General features: G+C 41.2%; 1 pseudogene; it reads right to left on the bottom strand.

Moving 5' to 3' along the window:
- Window positions 1-9427: 9427 nt before the first annotated feature.
- Window positions 9428-10274, bottom strand: LOC130833839 (ferritin light chain-like; annotated as a pseudogene).
- Between the last annotated feature and the right edge of the window lie 6971 nt (window positions 10275-17245).

Genomic DNA, 17245 nt, shown 5'->3' on the forward strand with positions numbered 1-17245 from the left:
AGCATACTGTAGGCCTTTTCATTCTAGAGCAATTTACATTACAGCTTGCTGTACACCCAGCCCAGAGACTCCCCAGAACAGGGGCTCAGCACCTAGGCGTTTCTGACCCAGCTCCCTTTCTGGACTCCTCTGAGAGGCCCTCCTGTTACAGATGGGCAACCTGAGAGGAAAAGTGACTTGTGAGTGTAACAGGGAAAAGCTACATTGGACTCCATGTTAGATCTGTTTGCTTTACATTAACCTTTGTATTCTCTTGCTTTTGCTACAAGTTTAGAATGTTGCTTTATAGCCTGAAATATACAGGATAGCCCATTCTCCAGCCTCTGACCTTTGAGGGTGTAACACTTTTCCATTCATATGAAGTTGCAGAGCAGAGAATAACATTTGTCTTATTGGAGGTTTACAGGAGCATGGCTGTGTAAAGATATTACTACAAAGTTAGTGACAAAGTAACACACATTAACTGTCTCTAAGTTTCTGTTTATTGGTCAGGAGTCTGAGTGTGGCTTAGCTGGGTCCTCTGCTTCGGGTCTCACCAGGCTTCAATCAAGCTGTCAGCTGGGGCTGCAGTCTCTCCTGAATTCAAATGGGGAAGAATCCACTTCCAAGCTCACTTGTATTATTGGCAGAATTCATTCGTTTTTCGTTTTTTTCCCTGCCTGTCAGCCAGAGGTTGCCCACATCCTTGTTGTGTGGGGTCCCCTAATGTGGCCACGTGCTTCCTCAAAGCCAGTAAGAAGGAAGAGGGCGGAGACTGAGCCCCCAGCAAGATGATTGCTGCAATGCTATATAACGTAGCCACATAATCACGTACATCTATGACATACATCCTATTCTCTTTGCCTTATTCTTTCAGTTAGAAGCAAGTCCCAAGTCCTGTGCACACGTGAAGGGGCAGGATCATATAACACCAGGAGGTGGGGATTGCGGGGCCATCTTAAGCATCTGTCCACCATAATACGTTTCAATGCAGAAATGTTAATGTTTGATTATGTCTTAGACCCACATGGGGGTGTCTCATAATATCTGGTATGTGCACCACAATATCTTTCTAAAATTCTGAAATTTTTGAATCCTAAGACATACCTGTCCTCATGGGTTTTGGATAAGGTACTATATTATTATTGCCATTTTACAACGGAAGAAAGTGAATTACTGAGATGTTAAGTGACTCAGTCTAAGGAAAACTCATTTCTGTGTTTTTCTCCTCTATTCTCAATACTGCACTACTACACTACTTCACTTTTGACACAAGCTGTGTAGGTTTTCCACACTTCAAGCAATTCTGCGATACTAGCTGGGTATCCTACAATTAAACTCAATTCTGACACTATCTACCTGGAGAGAGCATTAGATCCCATAGGTTAAGCATTCGGTCCCACAAGACTGCCCCTGCCCAGATGCCGATCGAAAGTCCAGGTGGTCACCCGGGCTTCTGACCTTCCAGCTATACATTGGAGGTTCCCCTCCGTGGGTTCAATTATACGTGCTAAAGTGGCTCACAGAACTCAGGAAAATATTTTACTTTACCAGACTACCTGTTTATTCTAAAAGGATGTAACTCAGCAACAGCCAGTGGAAGAGATACGTAGAGCAAGGTTTAGGGGAAGAGGCATTGAAATTCCATGCTCTCTCTGGATGTGCCCCCCCCCCCCCCCAATCTCCAGGTGTTCACCAACCTGGAATCTCTCTGAGCCTCTTCCTTTGGGATTGGCATGAATGCTTCACTACATGGGCACAACTGATTAAACTGTTGGTGATTGATTCAGGCCCTGGCCCCTCTCCCCTCCCCAGAGGTTGGGGGGCAGGGGGCTAGAGTTCCAACTGTCTAATCACGTGGCTGGTTTTCCCCTGGCAACCAGTCCCCATCCTTAGGAACTGTCCAGCAGTCAACTCATTAACATAAACTCAGGTGTAGTTGAAAGGGCTCGTTATGAATAACAATGTTTTCAAACTCAAATCCCTGTGCCGAACTCACAGTGAGGCCAAACAATACTGAAGTTCAGAGTTTGGAGCAGAGAAAGGTTTATTGCAGGGCCATACAAGGAGATGGGTGGCCCATGCTTTAAAAAGCTTGAACTCCCAGAAGGCTTTCAGCAAAGCCCTTTTAAAGGCAAGTTGAGGGAGGGGCATTTTTAGTTGTTGCAAACTTCTTGGTGTTGGATCCTTTGTTCTTGCAGCTGTCCATGTAGGTCAGGTCCTGTAAACCTCCAACAAGACAAATGTTATTCTCTGGCAGGTCAGGTCACAGTCAGGTTATCCTGTATGTTTCAAGCTATAGGTAACATTCTTTTACAAAAGGTGCAGAGCCTGCATGACTAAGCACAGGCAACAGAGCACAAATGTTAAAGCAAAAGGAACAGATTTAATACAGTGTCATATTTGTTCTTCCTATTACAACAAGATATTCCTCTAGAGCTATTTCCGGAACAAGGACTAAATACTATAACAAAAGATACTTCCATTGCTTATTGCTTACGAAATTCCAAGGGTTTTAGGAGCTCTTGGTCAGAAACAGGACAAAGAACAAATATATATATTTCTTGTTATAAATCACAGCATCACACTCACCTTAGGCCAAGATAAGGGTCCAGACTCTGAGTTCAGAGCCCAAGCTCTTAGCACATGCAGGCTCCATGGTTCTGAGATTTGGGGGTCTATGATGAAGAGATTCCAAGTGTTATCAGTGCCATGATAGCAACCCAGGGTCAAAGGCTTCAGAGCCCCAAGCTGATGTCCTGTAGCCACTGCTGCCACTGTAACAGGAAAGAACAAATCCGATTCCATATTAGATCTGTTCCTTTTTAGTTTAGACTTTGTGCTCTGTTGCCTGTACTTAGTCATGCTGGCTCTGCACCTTTTGTAAAAGAATGTTGCCTATAACCTGAAATATACATGATAGCCTATTCTCAAGGCTCTGACTTCATTCATTCATTCATTCATATAGAGATAAAAAATTGCAGAACAGAGAATAACATTTATCTTATTGGAGGTTTACAGGAAGATCAAGACCTGCCCTATATGGACAGCTGCCAGAACAAAGGATTCAACACCAAAAAGTTAAAAACAACAACAACAACAACAAAAAACACCAAAAAGTTTGTAACCACTAACCATGTCTCTCCCTTACCTGGCCTTTAAAAGGGCTTTGCTGAAAGCCTTCTGGGAGTTCAGTGTTCTTCTAATGCATGAGCCACCCGTCTTCTTGCATGGCCTTGCAATAAAGCTTTCTCTGCTCCAGACTCCAAACTTCAGTATTGTTGGCCTCACTGTGTGTCACGCACATGGACTTGTGTTTGGTACTACCACCACCACCATCAGCACCACCACCACCAGCAGCACTACCACCATCACCACCACCACCACCACGACCACCAACATCACCATCTCCAGCAGCACCACTGCCACCACCAGCACCGCTGTTCTTTTTCTCTGGAGGGCATCTTGTTCATAAGAGGCTGAGGATGCTAGGCGGGGTCTCTGGAGAGGGGTAGCCTTTGGGGAAACAACCACCAAGCTCAGCTCTGTTCAAGACGTGCTGTGATTCACTCCCCACTCCCCGGCTTCCTCCATTCTTCACACTGCAGCCCATGTGGTAGCAATCCCCTTCTTTAAATCTTTAATGGCTTCCATTTCTTTCTTTCTCTTGTTTGTTATTGTTGTTGTTATTGGCCTTTTTTATTTGTGCCTTCATACACCTTAGTTCATTAAAAATGTACTTGTTTTAAAGATCCTAAAAATAGAGTGACTACCCACTAATGTGGGATATACATCACCTCTCTCAGCATGGTTTTTTTGTCTTTAAAAAGCAGAATTCTTATAAGAATTCTTACACAGTAGTTATAAGAATGTCAGATATAACGATGTATACAATTTAAACAAGACAGGCTGATTAAAAATTTACATCGTGTAAAAATATACTTACTAAAAGTTAGCCACAAGGACAGATGCATGCAGTGAGGAGAGTAGTTAAGTGGGACTGAGGGCAGTAATATTGCTTTTTCTTCCTCCATGAAAGTAAATAACTGTCACTAATAGATACAGGTATTCCACACACATCTAACTACATAAGAGTAAATGATGAGCTGCTACGTGTATGGTCTAAAGTGGCTCTGTGATCCTTCTGTGATAACTCTCACAAAAATAGTACATGGTGAACCCCATGTAGGTAGTAGGAAGCACTGGTTATTTATTCTAGTTGGACTTTGAAAGTGTTTAAATTTTGACATTAACATCTGTGAAGGACATGTTTCCTTTTGCTGTTTTCAAAATTGACCTGCGCATAGAGCGGAGGAATTTTGACGGTTGCTAAACCTAACAGTGATAACTGAAATACTCTTAAAAATACTTGTTAATAACATATTTTAGTCACACACTTAACATAAAACATGGATCATATACAGCTTTAAACTGAAAGGTAAAGGAAGTGCATCTGAATTTTAATGCTTTCAGTTTCAGTATTCTGTAGTTTTCTACCTTTGTCCTAAAGAATGAAACTGTTGCAACTGCTTGTTTATTTTCAATTTCATTTTGAATAACATTCAAATTCAGTTCGTTGGTCATCAAGATTTTACTTGGTGTGGCTTCTGGCTTTCCCAATCTTAGCTCCTACTATTCTGCCCCCTCCACACTGACCTCCTTCAGTCCTTCAAACTTTACTAAGCACATTTTTTGCTTCAGAGTGTCAACCAAAAAAGTAACCCAGGAGGCTGCAGATAAGAATAGAGCTTATCTGGGGTCTTAAGAATTGCAATTCAAGAGACACAGATTCAGGTCAACCCAAAGAAGAGTTCCAAGGAAGAGAAAGCATCAGGAGCTTATAATGACAAAAAGCCACAAGGGCTGTTAAAAGTTGGCTGACAAAAATTGGGCTGACAAAAATTGACTCCGATGTGAATCAGAAAATATTTGTCCTTTGGAATCACAAGTTGTTTTAGGGTAGGGGTCCAATAAGTAGATAGACTGTCTTGAGTTATCTTAGGGTAAGGATCCAATACGTATCTTGAGTTTCTGGCAGGTGTTCTGGATTACTCCATCAGGTCAAAAGGTCAGATTCCATCCAGGCTGAGGCCTGCATAAGCCATACTTCCTTGACAGTCTCCTGGTTCCATTTTAGAGCACTCTCTTAGCAGTACTGACCCCATTTTTATTTTCCTTTCACAAGAGTCTTTCCCTTCTCTCTGTCCCCAAACCTCTGCATGGTTAGCTCCTTTTTATAGTTCAGGTCTGAAGTATAAAGCAATTAATAGGGAACCAATTAGATTGGGGTTGACTCTAATGCTATGGCAGCCTGTGTAAGCAAATCAAAACCTAAGCCTGTAAATGCCTCAAGGTTATGATATCAAAACTCTAAAGATAACCAATCACAAATAGCCAAATAGGCTCTAAGCTATAGCCAATCAAATAATTTCCTTCTTTGCTTCCACACTTTCCCTATGTAAGTTTTCCCTCCCAAATCCTATCACCAGAGCACTCCTAACCACTTCTGGTTTGGCACTGCCCAATTCTAATCAATTTTTGCACAAACTCGCAAAATTTTTACTATGCTTCAGTTATCTTTTAATAGGTTTCAGCAAAAATGTCACAGCCTCAGAGATGCCTCCCTTGACCCCCCAAGCAAAAGTAATACCTCTCTTATCTCTCCCCTCTCCCTACACTCTCTCTCCCCCTGATCCTATCTTGTTCTTTATAGTCCTTATCTCCACATGTTGTTTATTTGTGTGCTTGTTTTCCATCTCTCACTAAAACCTAAAATCCAAGAGGACATATTTGTTTACTGATATATGCTCCCTGGCACATAGTAGGTATTAAATATTTGTTTGAATGTAATGAATGGATTTTAAAAGTCTGACTAGCTGACAGAAGTACCAAGCATTTGCTCCCATGGTGAGTAACCAATAAATGTGAGTTAGGAATCATGTAATTTTGTAAAAATAAAAATAACAGGTGACGCTAACTAGAAGAAGGCAAGTTTGTCTTTGCAGTGGCTCTCAGGATCCTGATGAAGGACCGTTGCCAGCCCTCTCACTGTTACAAAACCGGTCATTATCATTTTGGCTTTACTAAGCTATTATTCTTGTTAATTTTCAAAATGTTAACGGTACTTAATTACTTTATCTACAGATCAGTAATCTGTTCATGAATTGGATCTTTTCCACTCTATCCTTCTCTACTCCAGGCTCTAACAAGCTGACCTTTGTAGATTGCATAAACTGGGATCCCTTGACCTCTGACTTCTGGTTGTGTTGAAGACATGATGGCACCAGCAGTTCGAAAGGGGAGATGGAGAATGAGTTAGAGTATTTATTCTTCCAGCCCCCTCCTGGCTGGGTTGCCACAGACTGACCGTGTTCCCTTACGGACCCAAAGGCCATAGCTCCTTTTAGGTGGCCTCATCTACGACCATTCTCTCCAGGTTTTGGTAACTGCTTCCTCCCTGTCCTTTCAGGACTGGGAGAGGCAAGGGCGTCCTGCTATGCCTAGTCCAAAGGTGTTGAAACATTATTACCCCTTGACCCAAACCTTTGCAAACAGCCTCTTTATTAACATATCCTTGCTTATCCTGTTTGAATTTGCCCAGCTGTTTCCTGCCTTGGATCCTGAGTCATATATTTTATGTCTTAAACTCATGAGGATTTGAAAGACATGGCTCTATAGCCTAGAAACAAATTAAATCAAAGGTCGAGCTAATGAAAAATTTTAATGCACAAGAACTCATGATCATGGGCACTATTGTTTCCAATCTGGGGTAAGACATAGATGAGCTATAAAAAGAAATGTAAAAGAACACATGTTATTTTCACATTACCATGAAGTAAAGACACTCCTACTGGGGAAGAACCTGCACATGGAGGTTAATAAAGTAGTGGCTCATCTGGCTCATCTTTATTGTTTGCTTTAGCACCCTTCAAAGTTATAACTTAAAGATCAGGTTTTAAAATGGTACCAGACAAGGGATTGGCTATGTTCTATTCCCATCTTTGCCATTTTTCTGCTCAGAAATCTTGAGAAATCATAGATGTGGTCAAGATGGCAGAGTAGGAAGACCCTGAGCTCACCTCCTCCCATGGGCATACCAAAATTAAAACTATTTATAGAGGGACTCTCCTGGTGGTCCAGTGGGGAAGACTCCATGCTCCCAATGCAGGGGGCCCAGGTTTGATCCCTGGTCTGGGAACTAAATTCCTTCATGCATGCCACAACTAGGAGTCCGCATGCTGCAACTAAGAAGTCTGCATGCCACAACTAAGGACCTGCATGCCGCAGCGAAGATACCATGTGCCACAACTAAGACCCAGAGCAGCCAAAATTAATTAATTGATTGATTGATTAAAAAAAAAAAACTATTCATAGAGCAAGTATATATGAGAACAGCCTGAAGACTAGCAGAAAAGATTTTCCACAACTAAAATATAAAGAAGCAACCACAGTGAGATAGGTAGGAGGAGTGGAGACACAGTATAGTCAAGACTCATACCCCTGGGTAGGCAACTCACAAACAGGAGGAGAATCACAATTTCACAGATTCTCCTCAAGGAGTGAGGGGTCTGAGTCCCATATTAGGCTTCCCAGTCCAGAGTCTTACACTAGGAAAACGAGCCCCCAGAAAATCTGGCTTTGAAGGCTACTGGGGCTTGCTTATGGAAGAGCCAGAGGGCTGTAGGCAACAGAGACTGCACTCTTTGAGGGAGCATGCAAAAGATCACATGCTCTAAGACCCAGCACAGAAGCAGTAATTTGAAAGGAGCCTGGGTCAGACCCACTTGCTGATCTTGGAGAGCCTCCTGGAGAGGCAGGAGGCCACTGTGATTCCCACTGGAGACAGACACTGGTGGTGCCCTTTCTGTAAGTTCATTCCGCCAGGAGGACAACGGTGCTGATGTGCACCAATTTAGAATCATTCCTCTAGCCTACAGCACCAGCAGCTTACCTGCCCACCAGTGGAAGGCACCAGTCTTGGACCCTCACCTCCAGGACCTAGCCCCTCTCATCATTGGGCCAAGGGCACTCAGCTGATCTTTCAAGCAGAAACTTTGTAGGCCAGAGGGAGTGGCATGATACTTAATGTGATGAAAAGAAAAAACCTACAACCAAGAATACTCTACCTGGCAAGGCTATCATTCAGATTTGAAGGAGAGGTAAAAAGTTTACAGACAAACAAAAGCCTAAAGAATTCAGCACCACTAAATTGGCTTTATAAGAAATGTTAAAGGGACTTCTCTAAGCAGAAAATGAAAGACCACAGCTGGAAATGTGAAAATTACAAAAAGGAAAAATCTCATTAGTAAAGGCAAACATACAGGAAAGTTAATAGTAAAGTTAGTAGGAAGGTTAAAAGACAGAAGTAGTGAAAGCATCTATACTCACAAGAAGTATGTAAGGGATATACAAAACAAAAATGTAAAATATGATGTCAGAAATATTAAATGTTGGTTAAAAAAGAAAAAGAAAAAAGAAGAAAAAATTAAACATTGGGGCGGAGTAAAAATGCAAGATTGTTAGAATGCATTCAAACTTGAGATCATCAACTTAAAATAATCAAGTATATATAATATAAAGGTAATTATATATATAAACCTTGTGGTAACCACAAACCAAAAATCTACAATAGATACACAATCAAAAAAGGAGAAAGGAATCCAAACATAGCACTAAGGATAGTCATAAAATCGCAAGGGAAGAGAGCAAAAGAAGAATGGGGAAAGAAAAAAAAAACTATAAAAACAACCAGAAAACAAGAAACAAGATGGCAGTGAGTACATACATATCAATAATTACTATAAATGTAAATGGACTAAATGCTCCGATCAAAAGACAAAGAATGCCTGAATGGATACAAAACCAAGACCTATATGTATGCTGCCTTCAAGAGACTCATTTCAGATCTAAATATGCACACAAACTGAAAGCGAGGGGATGGAAAAGATATTCCATGCAAATGGAAACGAAATCAGACAAAATAGACTTTTAAAAAAAGACTGTAACAAGAGACAAAGAAGGATATTACATAATGATAAAGGAATCAATCCAACAATAAATGTAAATTATTATATTTATAATAAATGTAAATATATATGCACCCAACATAGGAGCACCTAAATACATAAAGCAAATATTAACAAACATAAAGGGAGAACTTGACAATAACACAAGAGTAAAGGACTTTATTATTTTTGCTTCCAATTTTATTGGGATATAATTGACATACAGCACTGTATAAGTTTAAGGTATACAGCATAATGATTTGATTTACATCATGAAATGATTACCACAAAAAGTTTAGTGAATATGTCATCTCATGAGATATGAAATTAAATAGAAAACAATTTTTACCTTGTGATTAAAAAAAGAATCTTAGAATTAACTCACTTTATCTCTCTCTCACTATCTATTTATTTTTAAGCTTTATTGTTTTCATTTGGTTCAAGGCTTGGGAGAGGGCTCAGGGGTGGGGTTAAAAAGCTGCGTAGAGGCTGCAGAGAGGGCTTCAGGCAGAAGCCCTAACACCAGAGCAGCTCCTCAGAGCCTTCTGGGCTTCGGAGGCTCCTAGTCATGCTTGAGGGTGAGGCTTTCAAAGAGATAACCCAACCCAGCCCAGGGATCAGCCAGCCTACAGATGTTGGTCAGGTGGTTGCCCAATTTCTTGATGAGTTTTTCCTCTTCATCTAGGAAATGGCTCTTCAGGAAGTCACAGAGGTGGCGGGTCTGCAAAGGCGGAACCCAGGGCATGCAGATCCAAGAGGGCCTGGTTCAGGTGTTTCTCCACAAGTATGGCAGCTTCCATAGCAACCTGGGTTTTACCCCCACACATCTTGAGGTGACTTCTGCACGTTCTGGAAGAGGGCGCGGCTGCCGGGCTGGTTTTACATTTTCAAGAGACTCTTGCTTGGCGCTCTTGCATTTCTCCTTGGTCAGTTCCTCGAAAAAGTGGCCCACTCCAGGGCCACATAGAAGCCCAGAGAGAGGTAGGTGTAGGAGACCCACAGATGCATGCTGACCAGGCGGTTGAGGACCTCCACCTCGGTGGGATAATTCTAATGACTCTAGGAGTTCATGGTGGATCCGTAATAAGGAGTGAAGCTCAAAAAATGGTGTTGGCTCGTCCTGGTGGCTGAGGTTAGCTGAGTGGCTGATTCTGAAGGTTGCGACTGGGAAGAAGGTTGGACTGGAAAAAAGACGGTGGAGGCTGGAGTAACTAGCCTCCCCAGGGTCTGTTCAGTCCAAACACTGTTGAAGGAAGAGACAGACCCGTGGGACCCCGAGTACACTGTGACTTAACTTTCATATATAACATTCAGCAGTGATAATTATATTTATCACCTTGTACATTACACCCCTAGTGCTTATTTATCTCATAACTGGAAGACTGCCTTCATCCAATTCCCCCTCCACACTCATTTGCCTCTGGTTACCACAAATCTGATCTCTTTTTCTATGAGTTTTTGTTTGTTTTTGAAGTATAATTGACCTACAACACTATGTTAGTTCCTATTTACACAACATAAGTGATTCGATATTTCTATACATTTCAAAATTATCACCATGATATAGTTACCATCTGTCACCATACAAAGATATTACACAGTTATTGACTATATTCTCTGCAGTGTACACTTCATACCCATGACTCAATTCTTTTGTAACTAGAAACTTGCACCTCTTAACCTCCCTCACCGATTTCTCTCTTCCCCTCTCCACAAGTCCTTCCCGCTGGCAACCACTTGTTTGTTCTCTGTATCCATGACTCTCATTTGTTATGTTTGTTCTCTTGTTTTGGTTTTTAGATTCCACATATAAGTGAAATTAAGTAATATTTGTCTTTCTCTGTCTGACAATTCATTTCACTTAGCACAATATCCTCTAAGTCCATCCATGCTGTTCCAAATGACAAGATTTCATTGTTTTTTATACCACATCTTCTTTATCCATTCATCTATTGATAAGTACTTAGGTTGCTTCCATATCCTGGCTATTGCAAATAATGCTTCAGTGACCATATTTGTGCATTTTTTTTTTTGAATTAGTGGGTTTTTTTTCCTATGGGTAAATATCCAAGAGTGGAATTGTTGGATCATATGCTAATTTATTTTTAATGTCTTGAGGAATCTCCATGCTGTTTTCCATAGTGGCTGCACCAACCTACATTCCCAACAGCACTGCCTGAGGGTTCCCTTTCTCCACATCCTCGCCGCCACTTATTTGTCTTTTTGATAATAGCCATTCTGACGTGTCAGGTGATAGTTCATTGTGATTTTGATTTGTATTTCCCTGATGATTGTGATGTTGAGCGTCTTTTCATGATCTGTTCTATCTGTATGTCTTCTTTGGAAAAATACCTATTCAGGTCCTCTGCTCATTTTTTAATTGGATTGTTTTGTTGATGTTGACTTGTATGAGTTCTTTGTATATTTTGGATATTAAGCCCTTATCAGCTATATTGTTTGCAAATATCCTTATATTCAGGAGGTGGCTTTTTTTTTAAGGAATTTTATTTCATTATTATTTTTTATTATCTTTTTTTTTTTTTTGGCTGTGTTTGGGTCTTTGTTGCTGCACGCGGGCTTTTCTCTAGTTGTGACGAGCAGGGGCTACTCTTTGTTGCAGTGCGTGGGCTTCTCAGTGCTGTGGCTTCTCTTGTTGTGGAGCATGGGCTCTAGGCGCCCAGGCTTCAGTAGTTGCAGCACACGGGCTCAGCAGCTGTGGCTCACGGGCTCTAGAGCGCAGGCTCAGTAGTTGCAGCGCACGGGCTTAGTTGTTCTGAGGTATGTGGGATCTTCCTGGATCCGAGATCGAACCCATGTTCCCTGCATTGGCAGGCGGATTCTTAACCACTGTGCCACTGGGGAAGTCCCTAGGTGAACTTTTTGTTTTGTTGATAGCTTCCTTCGCTGTGAAAAGCTTTTTAGTTGGATGTGTGTAGTCCCATTTGTTTATTTTTGCTTTTGTTTCCATTGCCTGAGGAGACACACCCCCAAATGTTGTGAAGACCAAGGTCAAAGAGCATACTGCCTATGTCTTCTTCCAAGATTTTTATGGCTTAGGACTACATTTAAGTCTTGAATCCATTTTGAATTATTCAAATATATGGTGTGAGGAAGCAGTCTACTTTGATTCTTTTGCATGTAGCTCATGAGCACATGCTTAAGAGTCCAGCTGTAGAGGCTGATGGCTTGGCTTCAAATCCCAGCTTTGTGGACATGGGCTTGTTTCTTAATCTCTTTGGACCTCTGTTTCCACATCTGGAAAATGGGTGATAATGGTAACCACACTTAAAAATCAGGGTTACTTTGAGGACTGTATGAGTTAGAACTTGCAAAATACTGTGTGCAAGGCATTATTTGAACCACTCAATAAATATTCATAGTTCTCATCGATACTGTTAAAAGAAAACTTTCCAGAGATAATTTAGTGATCACGTAAGCTTTTATTCAGCAATTCATGAATGGGGCAGCATCTAATCTAGCAGATAGAAAGGAGCTCAAAAGAGCCATACAAGGCAAGAAATATTTACAGACCAAAGCAAGGAGGTATAGGGAAGTGATACCAGGCATTTGCTGACTGGTTCAAGCAGGGTTACTTCCATGATATGGAGCCAAGTCAGGTAACTTCTGCTGAGCAGGCAAGCGTTGACTGGTTGGCCTACGTCTTCCACTGGGAGAGCAGAGCATAGAAACTTAGTTAAGCTCTGGTTTACAGGTGCCGGGCTTAGCATGAATGATTCCATCTTGGGCCTAGCCTGGTCACTCTAACAATAGCCAACTGAAATGACTTGGGTTAGTAATAGATGATGATGTACATGTTATACTGAATTGAAAAGTAATATTAGAGGAGCAATTGCTGTTTTGAATCCAAATATAATCAGTATGGCTTAAGAGTGAAGGACCTAACTCATAGCCTATTCTTATATCTTGAGATATGACATGTAAAGATGATTTGAACAATTTATTGCCATCTACTTGTGTGTGTACATGTTCTTATTATTGACCCAATATTCACTTATATATAGCACGAGATATACTTAATCATTTTGTATACATACTTATTATATATTTTTATACACACACTAGGAATAAATAACACGACTTAAGGAAAGTAATATTGTTTATTATTCTTATATAACCTACCCAGAGGAACAAACTATAATAAAGTTTTCTTTATATGGTATCTATGGATGGAAATGGAGGGGGTTCTGAGCTAGAGGAAACTATAGTAAAGTGGACACAGCAGCAAAGAGGTGAGAAAGGGAAGATGACATCTTGCCTTTTGCCCAGCCTGTCCGCAAATCACTGACCATGAACCAGAAAAGACTTCCATTCCTAATGACCTTGCATTCCAAGATAAACCATGAATAACAGGAACCTCCTAAAAGCCCTGACTAACAGGAAATCTTAAAAGCTTTGCCTCCCTAGATAAGCCACAAAAACAAGAACATCCTGTTTTCCTGACCAAAAGACAGGAACACCTTGTCCTTATCCATTCTGAGTTCTCCACTGCCATATCTGAACTATAAATATCTGCCGTATCACCTGAGCCACAAATTCTTATTCTATTTGATGAGCCACTATTTCTGAAGGACTAATTAATTCCCTTGCGCTGCTAGTAAAAAACGTTTCCGTGTTCACATTTGTTTCTGAATTTTAGTTTGACAGAGTTACTGAATAGTCAGTGGTTGTAACTATTTTCTTGGGAAGTCCTGAGGTTGGAAGAATCAAGAGCCAGCTTCCTAGGCAGGCCGCTTGTGCAGCTGCACAGGCCCCAACCCTGGTTTAATGCTCTGCTATCACCATCCTGAAATTCTTAATCACTTTTATATTGCTGGCCCTGGGTGTACCATAAACCTTCCTCCTGAGCACCCAAAAGGAGTAAAAAAGAACATGGTCTTTGGAGTCCGACACATCTTTTTATTTGGGAAAGCGTACACGTTCGTCTATAAAGTAGCATGATATCTCAGACGGATGATCACATGAAATCATGTATTTATCATGTTTGATACCTGGGTAAATAGGTCCACAAATAGTAGTTCTGAATTGCCCCATTTTACCTTCTTTGAAGTAGAGCTGTATAGCCTCATACAATCTACTTTTCTTCTCAGCATGAGTCTAAATAGAAGCAGCAATTCATTTGAACAAGAGTGAGAGGTGGGCTACTTGTGTTCATTCCCTCACCTCCCATTCATTCCTCTCATTACAATTCGGCTACATCCTCCACCACGACAATGGCCCTCAATGACCTCCTTGCTGCTAAATCGAGGACCTTCAAGTGTTATCTTACTTGACCTCTCTGTAGCATGTGTATCTTCTGCAGCACCCCACTGTTTTTCCCCCTTCCTCTTTGGCTATTCCTTCTCAGTGTCAGCTGCCAGCCAATTGCTATTCCTCAGCTCTCTCTCCAAGGAATTACTGTTCTCACTCTCTATACACCTGCTGGGTGAGCTCATCTTATTCCTATGCCTTCTATTTCTGTCTATATGCTGGTGACTCCTGCTATGAATATGTAACTGTTAGGCTGTTTGAGGCAGCAAGCAGCAGAAAACTCAAGTCCACCAATTTTATCAACAACAAAGGGGGTTAACTGAATTATATAACAGAAAGTAGTGTTGAAATAAATTTTTAGGTCCAGGATGAGGCTGCTCCTGCCAAGGGCGCCATGTCAACAAACCCAAACTCAGATAATTTCCATGTTCCCGTAAACGCTCTGCTTGACCAGAAGCACAGTATATCCAGCCAGCCAATCCCCTACTGCTCAGAATTTGTAAGGATTTCCTGGTTTTCAGATACGCAACCCCAGCCAATCAACTTAAGCCAACTACTCTTTCCTTATTCCCTGATTGACCTGTTGGTCTTATAAGGAAATCCCTGACCTCTTAGCCAATCATGTCCTGTGTCCTCATTGCTGCTTCAAACACTCTATAAAATTCATTCTTGCCCAACCATCCCGGAGGAAGAGGGCCCCACTGTTTGTGAAGTACTGTACTCCCCAATCCCTAGCTTGTTTTCCCCTGAATAAAGGACATCAAACTCGTGTGAAATTCTTTTATTTTTATCATCTGACAGCAGGGAGGAGGGGTGGTGTTCATGACTGGTTCAATCAGGTCTCCGGCTATTTTCCTGTGATTCTCTTACCCTGTTTTCCTGTTCAACTTCATTCAAAATGACAATCCTGAGAGAACAGAGTATTGCTTCAGAAAGCATCATACAAATAAATTTGAGGAAACTTCTTTCCCAGAAATCTCCAGAAAAACTTTTCTTGCTTTTTATTGGCCACGAATGAGTCACATGCCCACGTGCCCATTCTTGAATCCATCCATCTTAGTGGCTGAGGGAATATTGTGATTTCTTGATTAATGTAGGCCTGCTAACCCTTGAATCAATTACTACAGTAATCACTGACTAGCCTTAATCTGGACCCACCTCTGAAGACTGAGTCAGTCCCCAAACCACATGGCTGCTATACAATAAGGGAGGAATGAGATGAGTATGTTAAGGCAACCACAACATATATCAGACCTATCTTATTCAGTGGCAAGAGACTCAAATTCTTGATATAGTTATGCTAAGCACCTGAGAGGCTACTTTGTAAACTGTAGGCCCTAAAATCTGCAGGAAATCATTGTAAAAACAGTTCTAAGAATTGTGATATCATGTGGGTTTACACATCTCTGACCTTTAAAATAATTGGCTAGAAATAACACACTCTGTTACCTTACTTTTTTATATAATTGACATTTTCTTAAAAGAAAAAAACAAAACAAAAACCAGCTGTGACATCTTTCGACTATCTAGAGGAATGCAGGCACCCAAAGTTGAACACCTCATAATACTGGGGCAGTGGCCTGAACTTTTCTGGTCTTGAAGAATCAAGTAATCTATGGGAAGACCTACATGGACAGCTGGGCAGCAGTCAACAAGCAGACAGGAAGGACCATGAAGTCTGCTCTTATCTGATCTGTCAAGGTCTTCCAAAGTCCAAATGACTCCCAGAGGAGCAGAGGATTCTTCCCCCAAATTACTGAATTCATAAGTAAATACATGTATTATTGCTGGTATTCAAATGCTCCTTTAAAAGCAAACCAGCATAATTTCCAGATCTATAGCCTCAAGCCTATATTTCCCACAGACACTACAAAATTCACATCTAAAATTTAATCTCCCCCCTCTTCAAAGAACCCCTCTAACTCTCTCAGCTCACTGAATGGCATCACCACATGTCACCCAGTTCTCCAAACCCAAAGCCTAGAAATTAGCCTTGACTCTTCTTTTTTCCCTCCACTCTAAATCCTATTGGTTCCACTTCCATTACCTCTTGAATCTGTCTATCCAGTCTGCTGCCATTACTTTAGTTTAGGCTATTATCAAAGACTTCTATCTAGTCTCTAAGCCTCCTGGTGATCATGACCACTACAATTCAACAGCTAGAGTTCTTTCTAAAACTCATCCTTCCTATGCATGTCCTGTCTTTGCTTAAAACCTATCTATGACTCTGCACAAAGTACTTCAGACAAAGCCTAAGCTGTTTAACATAACACAGGCCGTCATGCCCCATTTTAGCTTTCTGGATCAGAAGGCAAACCACAACCATCCAACCCAGCCCACTGCCTGTTTTCTTACAGTTTGCAATGTAAAGCTTCTGCATTTTTAAGTGGTTGAAAAAAAAATCAGAAGATGAATATATCTTGACACTGATAAGTACATAAAATTCAAACCTCAGTGTCATTGTTTTATTGGAACACACCTCCCCCACCCCTGCCATTCAAATGGCTGCTTCTGAGCTACAAGGTGAGTAGCTGCGACCTCCTAAGATCAAGGCTGAAATCCAGTCCTCTTAAAACAGAGTTCCCCTGCCAAGTTTATGATTAACCTCTCTTGTCCAAAACTTTATTCTCTTTTTTGTCCCACCCCTGTTCTCCTCAGGATTGAGGAGTATCAAAGAAAAGCGGGGACTGAAACAAAGCAGGACTCTGCAAGGTCTTCCTGGATACAAATCCTTTTGTATTTCTTACTTCTTGCTTGGCTTTCCCTGAATTCCAAAGAGCAAACTTGAGCAGTTAATGATTAGAACAATAACCACAAGGCTCTTAGTTCTCCTGAAGGGATACAGATAAGAATCTGACACATATCTTTGAGTTGTTCTGAAGAAACTACAATTCCCAACCTGGTAGAGGATGCTGAACACACGCTGACCGCAAGCACATAGACTCCTGGACTGGATGGAGCCAGAATGTTGATAATTAAGATTCCCTAAACAT

The sequence above is a fragment of the Hippopotamus amphibius genome, chromosome 12, assembly GCF_030028045.1.
Source record: "Hippopotamus amphibius kiboko isolate mHipAmp2 chromosome 12, mHipAmp2.hap2, whole genome shotgun sequence".
NCBI classification, from domain to species: Eukaryota; Metazoa; Chordata; class Mammalia; order Artiodactyla; family Hippopotamidae; genus Hippopotamus; species Hippopotamus amphibius.